We start from the raw sequence: 13,073 nt of genomic DNA on the forward strand, positions 1-13,073 counted from the left end.
AGACAAACTATTAAAATTTTAGCAACCAAGAAATGGCGGAGCGATTTCTGCATAGTGCATCTTTAAGTGGTTGTGTCCATACTTTCTGTCCATACTTTTCGTTGAAGCTTGCATCGATGCATGCTTCGAAATGTGTATAAGCGGAGTACACATCCGAGAAGTGACCTTCGTGTTCTGTTTCGCATACTTTGATCTGGACTCTGATCTGGATACTCTGACTGACGCATGCTCCATTTTGTGTGCTCTGAGCACTGTAGTATGCCTATTGAGAAACACCCAGGGTCAACTTCTGGACTCACTGCTGATCAGAGCATTAGGCAGCAGTGAAGTGTTATCATCACCCGTCTCTGTGCCTCTCTCGTCCATGTGGAGAGCAGAGAGCGAGAAGAGGAACAAAAAGCACATTGATGGGAGCGCCAGCAGAGCGGAATGGAACGGAGGAAGAGACGGATAACTCCTGCCGTCGCAGCCACTGGGAGGGAAGTGCCAAGAGGAAGTGGAATTCAATCAAGCGATTTCAAGGTCAGTTTGAGTTGAAAGGAGCTTCCACCTGGTCCTTTCTCCTAGCAATGGAGGCATGCTAACCCACAGAGAGCATACTAGGAAGGGCTGGACTCGTTCAGGTGCAGACTTGCGAAGGCCTTGTGTTTACTATCCCCAAAACAATCCCAGCCCACCCTCTCATTCATTCAAAGACCAATCCCCTGCTTATAGATGACTTCTATACACTCACAATTATCAGATCCATTCATTCATTTAAACCTCCATCCCGATACGTTTTCATCTGTCTTATCTACTGTTTACAGCCCCCATAAAATCTCACTCCTAATTCACACTCACTCCCACACCTCTCCCCCTCATTCACTCACACCCCTAACCCCCCTACATAGACCCCTCACTCCCCGCGTTCTATCCCTCACCATAAGCACCACTTGTTATGCCCACCCCTACCCTTATAAACCCAACCCACACATACACGCACACACACCCCCCAAACACTCCCACGTATCAACCACATTCACTTACACCCGCCCATCCCTTTACATCCATGGCCCCATACACTCAAACACTTTTCAGCACATTCATTCACACCTTTCAGTCAATATTTCACCCAGGCCATCCTGGGGGATTACAAATAAACATCACTTCACATCCATTACCAGCCCAAACCAACCTAGCAAGCTGTCTCACTAACCCCCAGTCTCCCTCCTCTCCTCTCTCTCCTCTACAACCCACAGTCCCTGTCCTGTCTCTCCCTCCTCTCACCACACTTCATTTGTTTCAGATCTGTCACCTAGCCCTTGTCACATGATCCGGGTGGATTGACTGGAGCAATCTGATTTGCCATTTAAAACAGGGAGGCCTCTCCTCTGCCATCACCCCAACCACAAACCCTGGACAGGTTTACTCCCAGACACATGTGTTGCTTACCCCGGATATGTGCCCTGAGTTAGTGGCTCCAAACCAAACACACTGTTGGCTGCCTCAACAAACCAGCCCCACTTCCTCCTCTCGACCAGAACCAGTAGTCATTTCACAGATAATTAATGTACATAATGACTCTTAATTCGAGGAAAAGGGGTGCATTGAGCATGCACATAAACACACATATACACACATTGGGGACACACGCACAGGCCCACATACACAAACGTACAGGCCCACATACACACACGTACAGGCCCACATACACACACGCACAGGGCCACATACACACACGTACAGGCCCACATACACACAGGCACAGGCCCACATACACACACTCATAGGCCCACATACACACACTCATAGGCCCACATACACACACTCATAGGCCCACATACACCCAATCATAAGCCCACATACACACACTCATAGGCCCACATACTCACAGGCCCACACACACAGTCAGGCACGTTACGCACATATGCAGGCATGCACACAGTCACAGACTCTCTGACTCCCCCTGGCTATCTCAGGGTTACCGCGACTGACTGGAACTGCGTCACAGCACAGAGAGAAGTCTGGAACCACTTATGTCGACACGCATCCGTAAACCAACACAGGAAGACGTGTGGCACCCAGAACTACATGGTTCGCAGCTCAGGCAAGACTGCAAACTATTTCCATACAATGTGCTACTCAGAGTGGGCAATTTCCAAACCCACAATTAGATAGATAGAGGGCAAATGTTAAAACTATCCCTTTAATGAATTATTGGAGTTTAACATTGGTGTGTGTATTTAACAGTACTGCCTGTGCGTCAGTTTCACTTGTAAACAGGGTGTTGACTAGGAGCCCTCAAAACACAGCATGTATTTATTCCACAAAATAGGCAGTTTAGACAGAGGGTGGAGATTGTGTATGTGTGTGTGTGTGTGTGTGTGTGTGTGTGTGTGTGTGTGTGTGTGTGTGTGTGTGTGTGTGTGTGTGTGTGTGTGTGTGTGTGTGTGTGTGTGTGTGTGTGTGTGTGTGTGTGTGTGTGTGTGTGTGTGTGTGTGTGTGTGTGTGTGTGTGTTTGTGTGAGGTGGAGTGGAGTGGTAGATAGAGAGGGGTCATCCTTTTTGACATGAGTGAAAAGTCCTGCATCCAGCACCCTGCATACTCCCAGAGGGCCTGTTGTCCAGCCTGCAGCTGTGGGCCTGTCCAGTCTGTCGACAGCACGTCACACACACATCACACACACTTTCACCTACTTACAGTGAGTCAGTCAGGCCACAAGGAGCAGAGGACGGTAAACACACTGGTACACACAGAAGGAGGAATCCCCCCCCCCCCCCCCTCGGCCCCCGGCCCTGCCCACTCTGACTCCTGACCCTTGACCTTTAGGGTTTCCCAGGAGAGCTCACCTGGATGCCCTGACCACCTGTCCGTCATTATGGCCTGTCCACAGCACTCTGATAAAACACACACAAACTCACAGACACACAGAGGCACGAAGAGACAAACACAATGCACAAAACAAACACACACAGATATGAAACAGACGATAATGCACACACACACACACTGTCCGGCTCCTTGGTCTCTGTCCTGTCTGACAGGTGAGTGAGCTGTGTCACCCCAGGGCAGGTAGGATTACAGAGGTCAGTCGTTACATGACCTCGTCTCCTCGTCTCCCTGGACAACCATACATCTAATTACACCACTTTACCTCCACTGTGGCCTCAACATACATACACCTGTCATTACACACACATTCACTTGCCCTTTTTTGGTGTCTGTCTCTAACCCTGGGTCTGGCTATGGGTCTAGGTTTTATGTGGTTGTAAGAGTTTGTGTATGTGTATGTGTGCACTCGCATACGTGTGCGTGTGTGGGTTTGTCAAAGCTGGGTGGGGGGGGGTTGCTCTAAATGAAGGCATATTGTGTTAGTCAGTCAGGGCCAGCCAGTGGAGCTGCTGCCATAAACCAGCGACAATATAGCGACGCCTAATTGTTTAGTTTAACGCTTAGCGATTACAAGAGCTCATAAAATGTCCCCCCTGAGAGAGACGACCACACAGAGCGCCTGTGCCAATCAGCAGACAGACTGTAGCCCATTTTACACCGTTTTCATTTTACAAGGCAGGGGTGGAGAAGTCTCCACTCATTTAGCTAAGGAGACCAATAAACACTCAGCGTTTGCGTTAATTAACCATTTACATTAGGGTGACGAATCAGCACTCTGCACAGGGTAAACTTTGGCACCTTTCTCTGATGAAGAACATGCACTACTGTGCTAGTGCTGAACCAGGGATGTCAGGCTAGAAGTACTCTTTCAGGTTTGTTGTATGTTGGTAGCCATCTTGGTAAAATAAAATACATTGTGGAGAATTCAAGAATACCGGTGTGCAGGAGTTTGTTTTTTAAATATTGAGTTTCCTCCTGGGGTTGGTGAACAACTGTCTTTTCAACAGCTATCTTGAGTGACATCGAAAGGTTAGAATATTGGAGAAATGTAACTCGGGTTGAAAATCCAGTTTTAATAATAATGACATTTACTTTCAACATATACTTTTACCAAAGTGTCAGAAATAATCAGTACAGTTTTGCTCCCTTAAAAATACATCTTGTTGTGTACTTCATGATAGGATAACATGGAGCTTTAGACTTCACTCTGCTCAAGTCTGTAATCTTGAACTGAAATAAAAAAGAGACACGCAGTTTAGTTTAGATAGACAGGTTCCCCTGTGTTTCTCCCTGCTCTGTTTGCCCATACCAGCTCAACTAAAATGGCCGCCATGTTTTTTCATCCCTGTCCAGCTGAGTACACACACTCAACAATAGCCCTGTCATCATGGTCATACCCCGACAGAGAACTGCAATATCCAGCACAGCTCCATCCTATGTTTAGCAAGAATTATAAGAGCCATAGGTATAGGCCTAAATTAAATGGGTAAATAGTAAAACAGACTGGAATAGTAAAACTGTTTTTAGCCAGGAGAGTTTGGTAAACTGAGTGTCAGAGCTGACATGCAAGTGTATACACTTTACCCAGGAGACTACAGGGGAATTGTGGGGCTGCTTTGTTGCTGGGGTTCTCGAGCCCGGTTTGGAGTAGGTCTCATTAAGGCGGAAGGCGCTGGGGTCCATTGTTGTGCTAATCAGGCACAGATGTGGACACCACAACTCTGGAAAATCATCCTGGAGCAGCTTGATGGTGGACGCCTATTGGAGTAATCCTGAGGGAGTCGTTGTAATTGTTTTTGACGGGATTCCTATCAAAATATGGATGTGTGGAAATTGGATCGAGCTTCTGCCTGTCAACACTGTGGATATTCTTATTTTCTGGAGAAAGATAGTGATTATATTAGCATGAGAATCTATTATATATTTTTTTTTTGTATGCGGAAGACAGGTGTTTTCCCGGCAGGGATTATTAGGTTTGGTTATTTACATTTTAGTCATTTAGCTGATTCTTATGTCCATGTGCGGGGTGGCAGGTAGCCTAGAAGTTAAAGCGTTGGGTCAGTAACCAAAAGGTCACTAGTTCAAATCCCAGAGCCAACAAGGTGAATAATCTGTTGATGTGCCTTAGAGCAAGGCAATTAACCCTAATTGCTCCAGGGTCTCAGGGGGAGTTGGGATAGGCAAAACACACATTTCCTAATAGGACAAATATATTGTAAGCACTGTATACTGTAATGATCTATTTACAATAAGTACAACCCCATATCATTACAAGTATAACCGTTTTATAACTAGCTGCTAAGGTAGGAACCATAGTGCTAGGTGAAAAGCCCAGTCCCAATGAACAGAGGACCGAAGACCCTCTATAGAGGCCCAGATCAGCCCAGCCAGGTGTCCTCTGATCTCTGTCTTGCATGGAGTGTGGCCCTGTTGTTTTTATACCCGTGACCGAGTTCCAGAACCTAAACATCCCCTAGAAACAATGGCCCCAATTTTTATCACCAGCTTTGTTTGTCTTTTTCACCCCCACGTGCATAAGAAGGTGCATTTCCGGCCATGTTACCCTCTCTCTCAGGGAGTTGAAAGATAGGCACAATGCTGTGGTTACGACACGGTGGTGGAAGTGAGGCATGGGACTCTGGAGAGGCTCAACACCTCCTGGCAGAAAGGGGGTCCTATCTTCACCACTCCCCCTCTTGCTCTGGGCCAGGTGGTTAGCCAGCTTGCTATTATACATTGTGCGATTGAATGTCTCTGATCCGTGTCCTTAGATACCAGGCACACCTGCTGACAGGGCCATAACAGCACTAACTAGCTCTTCCACAAACACACATATATGCACCTACGTTTGCACACACACGCGAATGTGTAGACACGTGTGCACACACACACACATACAAACACACACATTGCTATCACTGTTCATTTGAGAGACACCAAATCAGTGTGAATACAACATCACTCCCTTTTCAACTGAACCGTATTCGGAATGTTTAGCTGCTTTGCATAGCCAAATATAAAACACAACATCTCCAAAGACCTCCAATAATTTCAGCGTGAACAACTTAATTAAGCATTTGTATTGGTCGTGACCTGAAAAGACTCTAGAAAGGGCTGAGAGTGTGGCTGAGACAGAGATCACAGAGGTGAATTAGTTTAATACTAGAAAGACTAGGATTAGGATTATCCCCTGAGGCGATGATGGGACATGAAGGAATGGGAATTACCCCGCTCGGATTAACTGGACCGTTTGCTTTTCCCACATGCTCCGGAATCCTCCGGAATGCTCTGACTGTCAATTCAGTTCAATGTCTTTCTCTTGGAAAAGTATTGTTCCTCTGAGATTGGGTCCTTTTCCAAGCCACTTACATTCCATATTGACTGTTGGTGATTTTTTATTTTGTTTTAACTGCACTGACACTGCACACACATGATCCCATTTGTCTGAAACCCTCCATCAGTCTATCAGGCCTGTCTGTCTTTTTTTAACTGCCATATTAACCGTTGGTGTCAGCGAACTTCTGCTGGCCAAGGAGTTCTGATTCAAACTCATTTAGGGAATATTGAGATGTTTCTTAATTCTCTGTTGTGACAGTTGAGATTTAAAACCTCTGAAGGAGAATCTTCATAACGGACAGACACTAGTTCAGACAGAAAAAGGAGAGCTCATGATAAACCCTGAGCACATCTTATTGTTTACACCTCAACCACTTTTAAAATAAGCTCTTTGAGGTCCTGCAACAATGTAGCCGATATGCCCCCCTGAAAAAGAAGAAAAGAAAGAAAGGACAGACCTATAGGATCAGCTCCCTCTCTCTTTCTCTCCCTAAAGCCATGATACTCCTGTGAGAAGCTCTTAATCAGGGGTCAAACAATGTGGCCCTGGATTCCTGCTCTTTCACAGGGGCCTGATCTAATAAGCAGGGGGACGTGGGCCTGATCTGGGGGATTACAGTCGGAGATCCACCCCGGTGGAGATGCCGGGGGGAGGTTAAGAGGGGAGGGTTGGGGACTAATGGGGGGAGGCAGGGTCCAGTAAGGAGGACTTAATTTAAAACAGGGGGCATCAGGCTTCTTTTGACACTCCCTCCCCAACTCCAGAAGTGGTTAGTTATAGGTTCCGTTAACAAAGGCTACTGTGACGTTCTTCACACAGGGCTTTGATGTCTTCATAGGACGGCCTGGAGGGCCTGGTGGGGTAGCATGGTGAGGAGACGGTGGAAACATGGTCAGGTACTGTCATATAATTAGACATTAATGCTGCAAAGATTTGAACTAACGCTTCAAGCTCTGATCAATTCATATACAGTGCCTTCAGAAAGTTTTCATACCCCTTGACTTATTCCACAACTTGTTGTGTTACAGCCTTAATTCAAGTCAATATTTTTTTCACCCATATACACACAATATCCCATAATGGCAAAGCGGAAACATGTTTTTAGAAATGTTTGCAAATGTATTAAAAATGAAATACAGAAATAACCAATTTACATAAGAAGTATTCCCACCATGAGTCAATACATGTTAGAATCACCTTTGGCAGTGAATACAGCTGTGAGTCTTTCTGGGTAAGTCTCTTAGAGCTTTGCACACCTGGAATGTACAACATTTTCACATAATTATTTGTAAAATTCTTCAAGCTCTGTCAAGTTGGTTGTTGATCATTGCTAGACAGACATTTTCAAGTCTTGCCATATTTTTTCAAGCCGATTTAAGTCAAAACTGTAACTGGGCCAATCAGGAACATTTGGCCTTATGTTTTAGGTTATTGTCCTGCTGAAAAGTGAATTTATCTCCCAGTGTCTGTTTCTTTTCCTCTAGGATTTTGCCTGTGCTTAGCTCTATTCCATTTTTTTTTTTAAACCTGCCTAGTCCTTGCCGATGATAAGCATACCCATAACATGATGCCGTCACCATCATGCTTGAAAAGATGAAGAGTGGTACTCAGTGATGTGTTGTGTTGTCATGGTGAAATACCTGAGCGGTTTCCTTCTTCTCAGGCAACTAAGTTAGGAAGGACGCCTGTACCTTTGTAGTGACTGGGTGTATTGACATACAAACAGCATGATCACTTTGTTAGTTGTAATTCCTTCTTGCATGTATGTGCTCTCCTCCTCTCTCACCTTTTCTCTTCACTTGTGGACTTCAGTGCACTACATATCTGTCACGCCCTGATCTGTTTCACCTGTCCTTGTGCTTGTCTCTATCCCCTCCAGGTGTCGCCCATCTTCCCAACTTATCCTCTGAGTATTTATACCTGTCTTTTCTGTCTGTCTGTGCCAGTTCGTCTTGTTTGCCATCGTTTGGTCTCAGCTCCTGTCCTCTGCTTGACCTGACCCTGAGCTTGCCTGTCGTCCTGTACCTTGGCCTCTACTCTGGATTATCGACTCTTGCCTGCCTTGACCTGTCGTTTGCCTGCCCCTGTTGTTACAATAAACATTTTTACTTCACACAGTCTGCACTTGGGTCTTACCTTGATTCCTGATAATATCAGCTGTCTAAGCCAAACCTTCATATCATAATCTCTAACTGCTACACACAGCCTACATCGTTGTGTGGGTGTGTGCATGAGTGAGTGCATATGTGCTAAAGTGCGGAGAATCAGAGCAGGTGGTCAGTCCAGTTCAAGTGTTCAGCAGTCTGATAGCTTGTATATAGAAACTGTCTCTGAGCCTGTTGGTATCAGACTACATGCTCTGATACCTTCTGCCCGACGGTAAGGGAGAAAACAGCTCGTGGCTGGGGTGTGTTGTGTCCTTGATGATGCTGCATGCCTTCCTCAGGCACCGTTTCGAGGAGATGTCCTGGATGGGTGGGAGCACGGTCCTAGTGATGTACTAGGCTGTCTTCACCAACTTCTGGAGAAGCAATTCCCATAATAGGCCATGATGCAACCGGTCAGGACGCTCTCGGTGGTGAAGCGGTAATTTTTGGAGAGGAGGCATTTTCCATCCTCTGCTTCCTGAAGTCAAAAATCAACTCCTTTATTTTTCTGACGTTGAGAGAGAGGTTGTTGTCATGACACCACAATGCCAGTTCACTTACCTCCTCCCTATAGGCTGACACGTTGTTGTTGGTTATCAGGCCTACAATCGTGGTGTCGACAGCAAACATGATGATGGAGTTGGTGTCGTGCAAAGCCACGCAGTCGTGGGTGAACAGGGAGTACAGCAGAGGACTGAGGACACACCCCTGGGGGGCCCCTGTGTTAAGAGTCTGTGTGAAGGAGGTGTTGTTGCCAATCCTAACAGCCTGTGGTCTGCCCGTCAGGAAGTCCAGGATCCAGTTGTAGAGGGAGGTGTCCAGACCCAAGGCTCAGAGCTTGGTGTCGAGCTTGGACGGAACAATAGTGTTGGATGCTGATCTGTAGTCAATGAACAGCATTCTCACATTGGTGTTCCTCTTGTCCAGATGTGTTATGTCAGTGTGAAAAGCGATGGAAATGGCATCTTCCGTGGATCTGTTGGAGCGGTAGGCAAATTGGAAGTGGTCGAAATTGGCCTCATTAAAGAAATTGTCTATATCTTTCATTGAACTTTTGTTTTCAGATTGATACAGTTTGGGATAAAATGTTTTAAAGACTGAGTTAATTTTAGAAGAATTCATTGTTATGCTACCATCTGGGGTTTTAATAATGTGGATGATACTTTCCTCTGCCTCTTTCTGAATTTTCCATGCAAGCATTTTACCTGCACTTTCACCTTAATCAACATTTTTTGGGGGGGATTTCAGGGCAGCAATCTCTGCAGATTGAGAGTTTATTGTGTTATATTCAAGCTTCAACTGGTGAAGGGTGTCAACATTTCTATCTAAGCTGTGTTTTCTTTCTAAGTCGTGGATTTTCTGTTCTAGTATTTCAAATTCTTTATTGGACTTATTTTTGTTATGTGATACAACCTCTCATATATGATTTAAGATTGATTTCCAAAAAACATGTCTATCTATGTGTTGAGATATGAGGTAAACTCCTTATCTCCAAGTAACATCGTGTTGAATTGCCATGTCTTTGTTACTGGCATAGGAGGTTTAAGCTTAAACGTTAAGGACAATGGGTTATGGTCCGTAATTACTCTAGGAAGGTATTTACATTCAGAAACACAGTCAATTAAAGAAAGGTTTACAATAAAAAAGTACATTCTTGAATATGAGTTGTGAACATGAGAGTAATATGAGTATTCTCTTTCAGTTGGATGTTTATATCTCCACAGTTCACAGAAACCCATCTGTTTGATGTTGTGGTTTAATACCTTAGACATGTTAGGAAGATGATATAGCTTAGTTTATGACTTGTCGAAAGTTGCATCCTGCACACAGTGTTCAGCTCCCATACCGCTGCGTGTTCAGCTCCCATACCGCTGCGTGTTCAGCTCCCATACCGCTGCGTGTTCAGCTCCCATACTGCTGCGTGTTCAGCTCCCATTCCGCTGCGTGTTCAGCTCCCATACCGCTGCGTGTTCAGCTCCCATACCGCTGCGTGTTCAGCTCCCATTCCGCTGCGTGTTCAGCTCCCATACCGCTGCGTGTTCAGCTCCCATACCGCTGCGTGTTCAGCTCCCATACCGCTGCGTGTTCAGCTCCCATACTGCTGCGTGTTCAGCTCCCATTCCGCTGCGTGTTCAGCTCCCATACCGCTGCGTGTTCAGCTCCCATACCGCTGCGTGTTCAGCTCCCATACCGCTGCGTGTTCAGCTCCCATACCGCTGCGTGTTCAGCTCCCATACCGCTGCGTGTTCAGCTCCCATACCGCTGCGTGTTCAGCTCCCATACCCATTCCAAACCTCTGCAGAGTGAGTGTCAGGACTATGTGTACATGCTATGTGCAGTCAACTAGTATAATTAGTGTTTGTGAAGTAAATATAGTGATAATTATTAAGGAGTCCTGTCTAGGGCTGGTTCTGCCTTCTGAGATAGATAAGACACTTCTAAAGTAAACATTGATACTTTGTCCTGGCCAGCGTGATGGGCCTACGTCTTGTTTTCTTCAAGCCAAAGGAAAGGAATAGGTTATCATCTCAGGGTCAATAACAAGAGAAATAAAGAAATAAAAGCATTTGCCATCACTGTGTTAATTGAGAATAAAATGAATTTTATTATTTAGGCATTAGGCGTCATGATAATATATTAAAGAGAGAAATGTGTTCAACTCTCCATATAATTCTCCAATGAAATAAATGCAAACAGATGTAGGACTATAACCACTTGATTAGACTACAGTTCCGTTGTACTACACGCAACCACATGTGGGGCAGAGCGGCAGCTCTGGGCACCTTGTTTTAACCCACCGGGGGACAGAGCGGCAGCTCTGGGCACCTTGTTTTAACCCACCGGGGGACAGAGCGGCAGCTCTGGGCACCTTGTTTTGACCCACCGGGGGACAGAGCGGCAGCTCTGGGCACCTTGTTTTGACCCACCGGGGGACAGAGCAGCAGCTCTGGACACCGGAAGAGCCTAAGCGAGTGCTTCCATGTACTCACTTGATTTTTCAGAGTTTATCGTTACATGTTCAGTTGGTCTAGCTACATTTCTTGTACATTCTACCTTTGGGATTCAGTTAATGAATTAATTTCGATATAATTGTCCAAAAAAGAGCTAGAAATAATTATTGAAAGGTGCATAATTGTGGGCTTCGCACACATAGCCTGCTTGTTTGTCTATTTGTTTTATTAACTCGGCATTTGCCCATGTTTCTTAAACATTCCTTCAACCAACTCATTAACAGTAGTGTACTTTTTATGGGAGAATAAAAGGAAAAGATCATCTACACATGATGATATCATGTTACCAACATTGATAACACATATTTTTCAATTCATGTATCAATTTCCTCATTATCATGCCTTAATTTGGGTAAAAGTAAATAAATTGTTTAAAAAATAAAGAAGAAAGAAGGGAGAGAGAGAGCAACGGAAATAAAAAATACTTTGTGCTTATAATTTCAGCGTCTTAGGCTGCATGACATTTGATCTTTCCCAATATTTTTTTTAAACACACACATTTTGAGATGTTTTGTTTTAGTTCCCCTTTCATCCAACAGCCTTACCACATGCTTGGCGTCAGAGGCGTCATTCCCATAGGGGGCATTTGGGCATGTGCCCCTCAGATTTGTTTTATGTATACTGAACAAAAATATAAACGCAACATGTAAAGGGTTGGTCCCATGTTTCATGAGCTGAAATAAAAGTTCCCAGAAATGTTCCATACACACAAAAATCTTAGTTCTCTCAAATTTTGTGCACAAATCTATTTACATCCCTGTTAGTGAGCATTTCTCCTCTGCCAAGATAATCCATCCACCTTACAAGTGTGGTATATCAAGAAGTTGATTAAACAGCATGATCATTACATAGGTGCACCTTGTGCTGAGGACAATAAAAGGTCACTCTATAATGAGATGTTTTGTCACACAATGCCATAGGTGTCTCAAATTTTGAGGGAGCGTGAAATTGGCATGCTGACTGCAGGAATGTCCACCAGAGCTGTTGCTAGAGAATTTAATGTTCATTTCTCTACCATAAGCCATCTCCAATGTTGTTTAGAGAATTTGGCAGTACTTCCAACCGGCCTCAAAACCGCAGACCACGCCAGCCATGGACTTTCTGACCTGCATACTCACCAGACATGTTAACCATTGAGCATGTTTGGGATGCTCTGGTCACCAAAGTTCCCGGAGCATGTCTTTAAAAAAATGTCTTTGCCCTTTTTCTCCCAATTTCATGATATCCAATCGATAGTTACAGTCTTGTCCCATCACTACAAATCCCGTACGGACTCAGGAGATGTGAAGGTCGAGAGCTATGCGTCCTCTGAAACACAACCACGCCAAGCCACACTGCTTCTTGACACACTGCTCGCTTAACCCGGAAGCGAGCCACACCAATGTGTTGGAGGAAACACTGTACAGCTGGCGACCGAAGTCAACCTGCATGCCGCCGGCTGCCACAAGGAGTTGTTAGAGCGTGATGGGACAAGGACATCCCAGCCGGCCAAACCCTCCCCTAACCCGGACGACGTTGGGGCAATTGTGCGCTGCCTCATGGGTCTCCCGGTCGCGGCCAGCTGCGACACAGCCCGTGATCAAACCCGGATCTGTGGTGATGGCTTAGACCACTGTGGCACTCAGGAGTCCCATGTCTTTAATTTTTAAGCACACATTTTATCATAATTATTTATAGAAAGATCTGTCAGCTGTATTTTGCGGAGGG

This window comes from Salmo salar, chromosome 13 (assembly GCF_965601325.2).
Source record: "Salmo salar chromosome 13, fSalSal1, whole genome shotgun sequence".
Lineage (NCBI taxonomy): Eukaryota > Metazoa > Chordata > Actinopteri > Salmoniformes > Salmonidae > Salmo > Salmo salar.